General features: G+C 41.8%; 1 protein-coding gene across 1 annotated transcript in view; it reads right to left on the bottom strand.

Annotated features, from left to right (window-relative positions):
- LOC148410154 (protein TANC2-like) overlaps positions 1–12,820 on the bottom strand; it is a 97,586-nt gene that overhangs the window by 72,849 nt on the left and 11,917 nt on the right. The window lies entirely within an intron of this gene.

The following is a 12,820-nucleotide window of genomic DNA, read 5'->3' as shown; positions in this document are numbered from 1 at the left end:
GGAGGCAGAATGGAGGACACAAGAGCACACGCAGACAGGTATGTTCAATGACTGAAAATTTATTGACCAGAGGATACTTGCTGGTGATGTTGTCGTTGTCTCTTACCTAGTTACCACCTAGTGGGTTGCTGTCATCTGCTCTTGTTAGCTCACAAGTTATATATCAGTGTTTTTTTTTTTTGGTATTAAGTTGCTTCCTGGCTTTTAATTGTTAGGTTGCATATCATTTATAAATGATTAGTTTTGAGCCCACCCTACCTCCCTGTTTCCTTGCATTTAGGACCACAAACCCAACATCCACACCTTTTCCTGACATTTTTTAGACCAAATAAAACATGAAACCAAAACGTTTTTTTGTTATCAGAGGAAATCAATCAAAAAAAAAGTCGATGAAAAACCATTCACTCTGACAATTTAGAGTAAATTAAACCTATCATGCAAGTTAGTTGTCAAACATGCCACCTCGGTCAGGCACTTTTATTTATAATTAGGTCCTATTTACTACATACTGTTAATGAGGTTTCAGAAATGACTTGTTGAAAACAATGTTTTAGTAGAGCAAATAGGCATGCACTGATATTTTTTTTAACCTCACCGATCCCCATATATTGCATTCAAAGTAAATGCAGCTCTGCAACAGTTTTTACCTCAATGTTTCCTTAAAGATGAAAAAAAACAAAACAATGGAAATTGCAACCTGATGAACTCTGAAATAAAACCACTGTGCATCCCAGGTCCAAATGTTATCAAACACGCACTGTCTGCATGACTAGTCTAGGAATAGACATAATCCCTGTCTAAGAGCTGTCCCACAAAATCCTAATAGCATTGAGTAGTTGTCATCTTATTCCTTAGATATAACATACAGTAGTGACCTTATGTTGCGTGTGTGTAATGTGTGTCAGTGTGCTAATCCTCAATAACAAGCAGGCATGAGAAGATAGGCCTGGGGCTAAAAACCAAAGCTGTATCCACCCCCACATAAATATGCATAATATTATAAGACGCATTGCTGATAAATATGCCAGCGCATTAAAAAAATACTTTCTAAATGCACAGAAAAAAATTAGAGTGGTTGGAATATAGAGCACAAGTGGGGAATGTGACATACAACATGACCAAATCTGTTCCACACAATACAAGATCATGTTGGAAATCTGTCTTGGGATATTGACTGGTATAGACAAAGGAGCAGAACCAGAACCCTGGTGCGGTATTGTCCATTTTTCGGACATTCTTTCACATTCTACTCGCAGTACTTTAGCCAAAAGATGGCACACTCCTGCTAGTGTTGTGTGGTCATGCTGTGTTGAACTTTGACATGTTGTCAGCATCTGGCTGACATTTCAGCTTCCTGGTGGCTTCTTTCCCTTTGACGTGAAAATACAGCAACAAAGGACTGGACAAAATAATGCATTTTTGAACTTGGGGATGTTTTAAGCTATTGGCCAAAAGTACTTACAGAGACTAGGTTGTTTTTGGTTTCCTGAATCTGTACCATGAGCACTGACTGCATATTCATCTTGATAAAAAGCAAGCATTTCTGTACCCTCTGGTCATGTCCTGCTTGACCCACGCTAGTTAAAGAGAGATGCGGGAAATAGAGAAACTCATTTCATGTCTTATCCCTGAGTCATTCGTAGCAGTCTATGGCAAGCAACCATGACTCAGTTCTGACATGGTGTCAAGCTCATTCATGTGAATCACACATGCGCCAATATGGGCACGTGGACACACACACACACACGCACACCATCTGTTGTCATTTACTGCTCTATGTCACCTCCTATATCCTTGTTAGCAAAAGAAAGGGTGGGTGGGTGGCAGATTTGTCCCCCACCCTCTGTTCTGACTATGTTAATGATGTTTCAAAAAAAATGGCTTGAATACATGCCATTGTATTTTATCAAGCTTCATTGTTCAAAGGCTCAATAATATTTTGTTTAATAAAGCGGTACTGAGGAAGAATGGCAAATTTGTGAGGAATCACTTTTACAGTAAATTTACAATAATGTAAGAGCACCATTAGATGTTATTTCAGAAATGCTATTTACCTTTGTGCTGAAATTATGTTTATTTGTTAGCAGGCTACTTCATGGTTTATGGAGCATGTTGAACAGATGGGCAGTGCCATTATGGTACTGGTGAATGGTGTACTAAATTGACTGTAAACGGTGAAAAGTAAGTTCCTCTATTCACATTTCACTCGCGTTTACCATAAATGAATATGTTGTACCTTTTCCCATAGCCCATCTTCACAAAATTCCAAAACATTGAAGTGTGGCGAAAACATAAATCAGCATATTATCACATTAGAACAATACAATCAAATATTTGGCTTCATCACTTCAACTATTCATGCTCCATGAAACGAGGATATGTAAACACTTCTGCAATTTTTTTGGAAACACTTCTATACTTCTTAAGCACTAATCTATCTAGAAATTACATTAACAAAAGTGTTTAAAACATCAATAAACCCAGCAGCCTGCCGAAATGAGTCCAGCATTTTGTACTATACTGCAGTTGATTTGAGTTGATTAACTGTTCAGCCTATCATACAGTATAATGCGATCTATTCATAAACTGTGACCCTCTGTGCATACTAACTTGTTATACTTAAGATGTCTAAATTTATAAAGCGTCCCTCTTCATTTGACAGCACAGATGGACGACCCAATTATGGCACGTGATATAACTGTCACGTTCTTTCAGTTTTTGTCGGGGGTTTCAGGGTTGTGTAGTTTCAGTTATAGGTTCTCTGTGTTTCCCCCGTGTCTGTCGTCACTGTAATTAGCCTCACCTGTTACCCGTGTGTTCCAGCCTAGTGCTTCCAAAAGTCGGTTTTCCCCGCCCCCTGTTGTTCCCAGGTGTCTTGTGTCTTAATTAGTTCTGTTAGTACTTAAGCCCCAGTGCTTTGCCCCATCCCTTGTTGGATCATTGTACGTCTTCCCCCTTCTGTCTTGCCTCGCGCTGCCCCTGATCCCACCCTTCCCGTGCTGCCTCCCGTTCCTTTTTGCCCCAGTAAGTTTGCGTTTAGCGTTTTTGTTTGTACTTTGTATTTTTTGGTTCTTTCAACCCTGCCTTCGTTTGCCATTAAATCAACCTCATTTGAGCCTTACCCCAGTCTGTCCTGCACTTTATTGGTTCCATCGTTCCCACGTCCTGCACCTCCTCAAGCCGCCATGCCCAACCATGACAATAATGCTCCCATCTGACATAGACTGCAAATGCAATTACATGCAAATAATTAGAACACCTATTCACATTTCTTATATTTTTTTTCTTTCCATTTGTTCACTAACTACGTGTATTTTGAGCGTGGCGTGACTCACAACTACTGCACAACAGTAAACAACAACACCGGGGACCGTCCTTTAAGAGGTTTCCCCCACATTCCAGCAATCACAACAGGAAACACACAATAAAAAATACCTGCAGCAACAGGAGAGTGGGTCCTTTTTGTCATGTTTGGTGGTGCTGATCACGATGACAAAAAACCAGACTGACAAAAAAATCACTACAGAAATGTTCAGACCAGACTTTATGGTTACTGTTCTGCAAATATATATATATATATATATATATATATATATATATATATATATATATATATATATATATATATATATAAGCCCCGCTTTGAAGAGCATCAGCACCTCTCTCATAATAGGGCAATATTGCAAAAAGGGTCTTAAATTTGAAAAATCTCTAAATAATTGTAACAAATTTCATTGGGGAAGCAACAAAATCCATTAAAAATAAAAAAAAAACTGCCAAAGGTAGCACACTACCAGTCTTATCTTTTTCCTAACTTATTGAAAGCACTCACAAGTACCTAACCCAGCATTTCCATTTACACAAGGAAGTTTGTTTTGACGTGTGTAAAACACAGTATGTATATGCACATCTTTACCATTTGCTCAAAACCTAAAATTTAAGTCCATCATGTGGTAAAAACAAAAGTCAAGTTAAAATGAGTTCAGCTGTTCCACCACACTGGCGAATAAGCACCACTCATCTTGCCTGTGCAAGACATCTAAACACTAAAGCACAAGTATTTGAAAAAATGGTGATGAACTCCTTTCTATTGTTTGAAGTAAATGTACTGTGATCCTCTGTCACATTCAGTGTTAACTTAAATGCCTCTAATTTTGAAATTGGCATTTTTCAAATATTTATTAGTCAAATTCCACTTGCAAAACACATCTGTGCAAATTTAATTGTAGTGTGTAAAGCGTGGCAGAGGTTATTTCTGTGACTTCCGGTATATTGATCTTCTGGTTCTGGTTCTACTGTTTAGCACTAGCTAGGGAGACGAGCGCTATTTTTCTGTTTTTAATTTTTATTTTAACACCAGTCGGACCTGTGTCCGGTGTTTTTCTTTCCTTTATTTTTGAGGACTGTTTCTATTCTTCGTTAGCTACTGATCTGCCGATTGTCTGAACAGCTCCTAGCTCCGTTCGCCCTGGATTCACGCAGCTCTGCTAGCGTGACTATTCGCTCAGCCATAGTATTTATTATTTATTTATTACAATTTTGTATTGTAGTCAATGGAGTTCACGGGACAGGGCGCGTTGGGCAACGCGATGGACGCGTATGGAGTGACGCGGCTTTGCGTGGCATCCCGCGGCTTCGCGTGGCATCCCGCGGCTTCGCGTGGCATCGCATGGCTTCGCGCGGCTTCGAGTGGTGTGGAATTTCTCCTGTCGCGTGAAGTTAAAATTTTTTAACTTTTGTCGCGCATCGCAACAGCCAATCAACTTTGGGAACGTTCAACGTCTCACACAGGGGGCAGGAATGAATCATGGTGGTCGATTTGCACTGGGAAATATCAAACACAGCCAGCTAAACTTTCAACACAAACGGAGCCAAGCAAGAGCACTCACCTGGCTTGTAGAATGGCGGAAGGGAGAACTTGGAATAACTGGTATGTGTAGCGTTTGCTTCCTTTTCTAACAGCTATTGAACCATACTTACTGTGCCAAGATAACGATAATGCAGGATTGACAGTTCAATATTCAGCACGGTATTGGCCACTTGATCGCGACGTTGAAACTTTTTTTTTTTTGGGGGGGGAGACGAGTATTTCCACAAAGCGAGTAACAATAGAAGGGAAAAACAAGAATAAAGGTTCTGTAGGAGAAAATATTGGCTCTGCTACATCCAAGAAAAGTGAAAGTTCTGAGCAATGCTTTTCTTTACGGATCCACAGTAAAGTGCACAGCAAAGCTCACCCCTCTCCCCTCGCACAACAAAAGACACTTCACAAGAGTGATTATCTCACCTGAGAAAAAACACCTTGCGTAGAGCGTAAACAACTTGCTTTGTTGTCTTCGTTGTGCACGTAGCGTTAGCCCTAAGCTGGTAGCGTCGGCTAGTGCGGGCTATAGCCTACCCGCTAGTCCGGCTAGCATTAGTTTTAAGCAGCCTGCTAGCCGCGGTAAGCCAATCTTAGATTTAGTGTTAACCCATGGCCAAACTGCCTCAAATGTCACAATTTTGCCATATACTAACGCTATATCTGATCATTATCTTATAACATTTGAAGCCCTGGCTCAGTGTGGTTTTATTGAACCACAGGTTATAAGAGCCGTAATATTTACGCATCAACCACTGCTCCACTTTCTGAACTACTGCCTTTGGCAACAGGTGCTTTTTCGTCTTTTATTGGTTCAATCGACAAGCTCACAAACAATTTCAATACGGTTCTTTTAAACGCCATAGCACCGTTAAGATTTAAACCTCGTCCAAAGTGGCACACTCCGAGGTTTACAGATGAAACGTGCATGCTTAAATTGTTAAGTAGAGAACTAGAGCGTAAATGGCGATAAACCAAACTCGAGGTTTTCAGTCAGGTCTGGTGCGATAGCTTGCTGAAATATAAAGAGGCTCTTAGGTTAGCTCAAACAAATTACTTTTCCAAAATCATTGGTCTTAATAAATACAACCTAAAATATTTATTTGATACGGCAGCGATAACGCAACAGCAGCAGATTAACCATAGCTCCCTCCATTCAGCACACAATTCATGCATTTTTTTTACTCAGCGGATTCAGCTAATAAGGGACGAAATAAAAAACGCAAAGCCGACATCCCGCATGCTCGACCCGCTTCCAGGCAAACTCGTTAAAGACTTATTCCCGATCCTAGAATCATTTGTCACTCTCCTCTGGCATTGTACTAGAGCACAGGTGTCAAAGTCAAGGCCCGGGGGCCAGGTCCGGCCCGACACCTTACTTTTTGTGGCCCTTGAAATGCTGATGTGACTTCAGGTTTCTGACTAAAATACAAAAATTGCAAGTTGTCTTTAACTTTTAAAAATTTGGTGGAAGAAAAACATTTTCTTATTCTCCAAATCTATTTGAACAGTTTTTGCCGGCTTCTGATATCAAATCTTGGTAAATATGTGATCAACACACTTAAAACGTATTTGAATTCACAGTCATTCCGGCCCTTTGACAGAAACTATCACTGCAATGCGGCCCAAAATAAAAAATTGTTTGACACCACTTTACTAGAAGCTTTTAAGACTGTCGGCATTCAACCATTACTTAAGAAACCTCACCTAATCCTGAAAATCTCGCTAATTATAGACCAGTGTCACATCTTCTGTTTATTGCGAAAATTCTTGAGAAAGTTGTAGCGCACACACAACTTATCCTTTAGTGAGGATTTAGGGCCAACCAATCAACTGAGACAGCCCTAGTAAAAGTGACAAATGATCTTCTCTTAGCCATGGATTCCCACATCTCAATGGATGTCTTCCAATTTTTCCAACAGAGATGTTAATTATTGGCACTGTACGTCATCAGCACTTGTTTAAGAATACCACTTTGAACCTGGATAACTGTACTATTGCCCAAAGTAGATTTGTTAAAAACCTCGGCATGATATTTGACTCAACTCTCTCTTTTCAAACACATACTTTAAGAATGGCGTTTTTTTTTACCTTCGCAATATCGCTAAAATTCGCCCTATTCTTTCTCCTAGCGATGCTGAAACATTAATTCATGCATTTGTTCCGTCACGCCTTGACTAATGTAACATTTTGTTTTCTGGGCTTCCCGTGTCCTGCATCAAAAGTCTGCAGTCTGTACAAAATGCATCAGCAAGACTCTTGACAAGGACGAGAAAGTTCGATCATATTACTCCGATACTAGCTGACCTGCATACACCTGAGATGTGATTTTAAGGTGTTGTTAATTACTTAAAAATTTTTACATGGTTAAGCTCCTTCCTATCTCGTCGACTTAGTATCACTATATGTTCCGTCCTGACAACTTAGGTCACAAAATGCCGGTTTGTTATCGACCTGCGGTCTAAAAAGAAGTCCCGTCAGTACTCTGGAATGCCCTACCTGAAAATTCGTGCAGCCGCCTCAGTAGAAATGTCATGTTCTGTTTGTTTTTGGGTGGTCGGTTTATTTGGGGGGATTCTGTTCAGTAGCATTATTCCTGTTTCTGTTTTCATGTCATTCCGCGTTAGTTTTGATTAGGTCCACCTGTTTGTGTCTACCTGCCCCTCGTGTTTCCACCAATCCGCTTGTCATGCTCATTGCTTCCTCCCCTCCTGTTGTGCATCTGTCTAATTCGTGTGTGTGGGTATTTAAGCCTAGTTTTTCATTACAGCTGTGGTCAGATCATATTCGCGTCTCACCCGTCTGGGAGAGGGGCCTTAATGGTGAGAGATGACTTGAACTCCCCCATTTGGCCCTGCGCTGATCGACCATTGCAGGTTATGAGATCGACCACCTGCGGTCCACTTGACTAGACTGAGGGGAGGTTCCTGCCCAATGGCTTCGCCTGTTGTCAAGACATTTTTACACTGGATGTTTCCTGCCTAATATGGCACAAATTGTTTCTGTAATCTGTATTGTGTATCTGTATATGTCAGTATTTGGTACACGCAGCATCCACTTCAACCTGTTGAGCTCCGCCCACCTATGGTCCCTTCTGAAGGTTTCTGATTTTCTCCAAATTGGGATTTGGGGGTTTTTCCATCCCCTTCTGGGAGCTTTAAGCAGGGGATGCTGTTGTGTAACTATGACGAAAAGAAGTCTCTGTACAACTTCTTTTTGTCATGTTTCCATTGTGGTTTCGGGCTGGGTTTTCTGTTTTTTTTTTTTTGGGGGGGGGTGGTGGTTAGGTTTTTTCAAGTTGTGAGTTCTTTTAGTTTTGTGTCTTGCACTCTTGGTTTCCCTCGTGTCGATCCTCGTTAGTATGATTTGTTTCCACCTGTGTACTCTCCCTCCTTGTGCCACCCAATCAACTCCCTTTGCCTTTTGTTTCTCCCCAGCTGTTTCCCGTTTACTTGTCTAGTCCCTAGTCTATTTAAGTCTGAGTTTGCTTTCAGTTCGTGTCGGGTCATTGTCCTTGTAAGTGTCGTTTTGCTCCTCATAAGAATTACCAAGTACCAGGTTACCCCGCGGCGCTTAGTCTTTGCCTCTGTTCGCCTTAGTTTCATGTTTCCCTCTTCGAGCCTGCCCCCGTCTGCTGTTTTGTTGTTCATGTCCTTCAGATTGCCACCCTTCTGTTGCTACTTTGATTTTGGTCCTACCTTTCATTAAATAAGATTTTTTTGAGTACAACTTGCTTCCCGATTACCTGCCTTTGGGTCCACCACTACACACCACCAAGCCGAACCATGACAGAATGACCCGACCAACTCTGGACCCAGCAGGAAGGCCGCGGCGGCAGCGGACAACGGACAAAGCGCCGTCGCCTCGCTCACCAAAGCGCTCAGCCTGCCGGCCAACCCTGTTCCTCTCGTGTAAGCCCTCTTATCTGTTCCTCTTTGTTCCTCTCATCTGACCCCCTCCATTAACACTCCCCTGAGCCCATCCTCCACGCTCTCTTCTTCCGCGCCCTCTTCTAACACTGCCCTGTACCGGACCTCCACGCTTCATTCTCCCACTTCCTCGCATTGCTTTCCTGAGCTCCCTTACCCTACAATTCTGCCACGTCACATCTTCCACAATTCAGATTTTTCCGACCTTGGGGATTATTCGCCCCCCACATTTCCACCCGAGCAGCCCCAATCACCAATTAGTCCACCTCATTATGCCCTTGACTCGGATTTTCCTGATTTAGAGGACTGTCCTTCCTTTATTAAGTTCCGTTCTTATTCCGGCCCTGATTTTTTTTTTTTTTTTTTTTTTTTTTTTTATCCTAGCCCAGCTCCCTACGAAAATTTCGGTTTTGAAACCAATTTTCTTTTATCCAGCTCTCGTTCCGCCGAGTCTGATTGTGACGAAGTTGAATTCGATTCTGATCTTCCTTATTCCATCTCTTGCCCCTCCGAGGCTGATGATAGTGATTTAGGTTTGGACTGTTCCTTCTACAAGGACCGCGAACCTTACCTGGGCACACGCTTAGCTTTCTGCCCCTCCCGGGGTGGCCGAGCACGCCCAGATAAGGTTCGTCATTTGCTATCCCGTCACAACGCATTCGTCCCGGCACCCCCTAAACCCAAGCCACTCACTCCGGTAGCAGCCCCCAGGTCAGTTAAGGTTTCAACTTCCTCACTCTGTCCCAAGCCACACCCCCCACACGTACCCTCTACCATCCCCTTCGACTTTTTTCCTCCTGTTTTTCCCAAACTTTCAGGCGGCAGGCTGACGCGGCAGGTGACCCTCTCTCTCTGCTCCCGAGCCTAGTAGGCAGGGCATCCCCGTGCCTGCACCCCGACAGCTACAAATGCCCATCCAGAGCCCTGAGATGAGCAGTTCGGAGATCCCTGTGCCTGCGCCAAGGCGGCTGTGCGCCCCCGTGCCTGCGCCAAGGTGGCCGTGTACACCCGTGCCTGCATCCACCCGGTGTCCAGCCCCCGTCTCAAATTCGAGCCAGCATCCGGTCCCCGTCTCAGCACCCAGCCAGCGCCCGGCCCCAGTGTCAGCTCCAAGCCGGCGTCTGCCTCAAGTAGGTCACCGGCTCCCGAGTCCCAAGTCAAGGCGCATGGCCCGCCTCCCGAGTCCCAAGTCACGGTGCTCCCACATAGCTGGCACTAACCTCCCAAGTCCCCTAGATGCTCAAGGCGCGAGCCCTCCGAGTTCCCCAGGCCGCGCGAGCCCTCAGAGTTCCCATGTCTGTCCGAGCAAACACAGCTGCGTTTGGAGACACACCACCATGCCGAACCATGACACTTTTTTGCAAAAAAAGTCTGGATATGACCCCTTTTCACCTGTAAAGCCCTTTGAGACTTTGCGATTCAGGGCTATACAAATAAAATTTGATTTGATATTTTTGAGAAACACACACACACAACACACACACACATGCACACAAACAAGAAAATCACACACAAAAAGTAATGCCAGTCCATAAACACAGTGTAGTTTTTCATGTACAGTTTGTGCTGTACTTAGTAACAAACCACACAGGGCAGATTTAGGTCTTCCCCTTTTCTGCTCCAAACAAAACCAAACTTTTATCGCTTTAATGAAGCCTACACATTTTCATCATCTTGTGTTATGGAAATCGTTAATGTAGCGCTGGCAGTGCTTTAAGTGGAGAAAAAAAAAAAAAAAGAATGCCGGACTTCCCTTATTTGACCATTTCCAGGTAAATTTGGCAATGGCAACCAAATTCATAAACAAATGGACTAGACTTTCACTTATAGTGTTTTTCTACTGGATGAGCCATATTTTACAACTCTGGACAGGTTTCTGTGGAAGTCTTCAGTGCACCTAAGCACTTTTTTGGGGTCTTTCTTGACTCTGCATTTTATATTAGCAATTATCATGTTTGCTGAAAACACTTGTTCATGGATGAATTTAACAAGTAGTGATTGATATTACTTCTGATGTTATATTGACATTATAACCATCAATGAAGGGATCTGTATCATGCAGCTTGTCACTGCTGCTCAACACGAATCTAACTTACGACCTAGTGCTAATAAACTTTTAAGAACATAGGTAATGGAGTGTAGGTAAACACAATCCTTTATTAAACCAGTTAGGAGATGGTTACTGTGACCTGTCTACAGTGGCATGTCGCTGATTGGTGAGATTGGTGGACAAACGCCATTTAAAACATATATACAGTTGTTGGTTTACAATCCAGTCCCAAAACTTTATATCGCTTAGCCCTATCCATAACAGACAGTCTGGAGCTCTCCAATGTATACAATGCTTTTTTTCTTTACGCCCCTTAACTCCCTCATCTGATCATAAATCATTGTACTTTCCGGATCATCATTACAGAACTAATAAACAATCTGAAGGTAGAATTGCTCAGCAAGCTGCAGTCATAGGTCTTTTTTGCTGAGAATTAAAAAAAAAAAAAGTACTACGAGTTATATTGTCTGTTCATGTGTGCTGCTACACTGGTGGGTTTCAATAGCCATTGCTTATAAGGGTGTAACTGCTAAGATTGATGTTAATGTAATTATGAAGTTGATTTTGATGATGTTTGTATTGAATGTTATTTGAATGTTTTTAATTTTATTTAAATGTATTAATTGATTGTTTTTATTGAATGTATTAAGCCGGCAGACATTTGTCAAACAAGTTATTTGTGTGGCTTGGTGAAATAGAAAACGAGTTATTTTCCTTCCTTATGTTTAGTTTAACAGCTAAATTTCAACAAACAGCCTAAGCAAAACTTGGCCTTTGCTTTGCCTGCCAAACTGCAAGTTGATGTGAGGTTTGACTCCACCAGCTTTCACTTATAACTTAAATGTTTTGCTTGCAACACAAAACAAAAAAATGTCTGAACAACTATTTTAAAAGCTTGGAAATTAACTGTAAGGTAACTGTAAAATAATTTAGTGAATTTTTTCTCTCTCATTTTGTTGAGCCAAAACTGTAATAAAATATTAATCCTATACTGAAACAAACAACAACACAAATTGAAATTGTGGACACATTCACAATGTGGTTTTGACATTTTTCTTAACACAAAATTTTACGAGTGGCCAAATCACTGAACATCAAATATAAATACATACACTACACACACACATTATATATATATACAGTCGGCCCCCGGCTTACGAACACCCTGATTTACGAACAATTCGCCTTACGAGCGTGGATCAGGGAGATTTTTGTCCTCCGCTTACGAACAAACCTCTCGCCTTACGAGCAATTCGACATGCCGGCCATTGAGTATGTAGATATGTTCTCGTTTAATTGCGTCAATGAAATTAATAGTAGCGTTATCATCAATCATCAGTAGATACTTGTGACAGTATGTGAACGCTATTGGTCTTACAACGTCACACTGACTGTCTCACTCACGGTGTCTAAATATATTACCATTTAAGTGTAGTGTTTGTACAGCTAAAGGGAAAAACAGCTGACATGAAATTAAATGTGCCGATTGCAGGACAAAGAATTGTCATTGGTTTAAATGTGTGGTTTTTTTTTAAATTAATTGTCAATACATTCCAACCGTTTAAAAAAAAAAGTGCGAATAATTATCAGTCAGTCACGGAGATGCGAATATGCTATTGGTCGATTAAGGTCACCCGGTCTCACTCACGGAGATGCTATTGGCCGGCGTCACACGTCAATCACAGAAATGCCGATATGCTATTGGCCGAACGCCTTTATCTAGCTTGATGGGACAGGATGGAAGGAAGGAGAGAAAATTAGTGAAAAACGGAATGTTGTGAAGACTTTGCAAACTTTATCTGTTAGACATAGGTTCTAAAATTACTAGCAGCGGTAAAGAAAGAAATAAGAGGATGATGTTTTAGTATCTGCGTGATTTGCACCCTGACTGAAAGAGTTACTGTAACACTGTAAGACCAATAGCATATCTGTTGCCGTGTTAATTTTGAGCGTTGGACTCTGCCCCCCTCTGCTTACACC

Source organism: Hippichthys cyanospilos, chromosome 16, assembly GCF_059441005.1.
Source record: "Hippichthys cyanospilos isolate Australia breed blue-spotted pipefish chromosome 16, RoL_Hcya_1.0, whole genome shotgun sequence".
NCBI lineage: Eukaryota > Metazoa > Chordata > Actinopteri > Syngnathiformes > Syngnathidae > Hippichthys > Hippichthys cyanospilos.
Note: the sequence above shows the minus strand (reverse complement) of the source record. Positions and strands in the feature narration are given on the sequence as shown.